Source organism: Wasmannia auropunctata, unplaced genomic scaffold, assembly GCF_000956235.1.
Source record: "Wasmannia auropunctata unplaced genomic scaffold, wasmannia.A_1.0 LD336074.1, whole genome shotgun sequence".
NCBI lineage: Eukaryota > Metazoa > Arthropoda > Insecta > Hymenoptera > Formicidae > Wasmannia > Wasmannia auropunctata.
Window position 1 is genome coordinate 5,027,847 of NW_012026816.1, and position 585 is coordinate 5,028,431.

Genomic DNA, 585 nt, shown 5'->3' on the forward strand with positions numbered 1-585 from the left:
TGGCTAGCATGCGGACTAACGCATGTGATCCTTATATTTCTTTTCAATATATATTCTTTATTATCATGTAGAATCGGTTGTGAATTCACTGAATAATCCCTCCTCCGATTCCTACATAATTTGAGGGCTCGCCCGTGATATAGTGATATAGGGATGTGGCCAGTTCTGTCGTAATTAGAAGCACACGTTTCGAGATAATTACGACGATAACGACGATCACGACGATTAACGACGGATACGACGCTACGCAAGGATAACGACGATCACGACGATTAACGACGGATACGACGCTACGCAAGGATTACGACGATCACGACGATTAACGACGGATACGACGCTACGCAAGGATTACGACGTGTTGTGAGTTGAGGAGTGAGAAGACGAAAGAAGCCGACTGTGCCAAACACGACGAGGTACACCGGGAACGACGAAATCGCCGATCAACTTACACCACGACGAGAGGTTCCGAAGGTCTCGTAACCGCCAGCCTTGTGAAAAACACGTGCTCAGATACGAACGCCAGCCATTGTTCTTACGACGCACGGACGACGATTGCATATTGCAAATTATATCCTGTAAGTAATG

At 46.5% G+C, this 585-nt stretch overlaps 1 protein-coding gene across 1 annotated transcript in view; it reads right to left on the reverse strand.

Moving 5' to 3' along the window:
* LOC105449817 overlaps positions 1 to 585 on the reverse strand; it is a 14,364-nt gene that overhangs the window by 533 nt on the left and 13,246 nt on the right. The gene's annotated exons all lie outside the window — the stretch shown is intronic.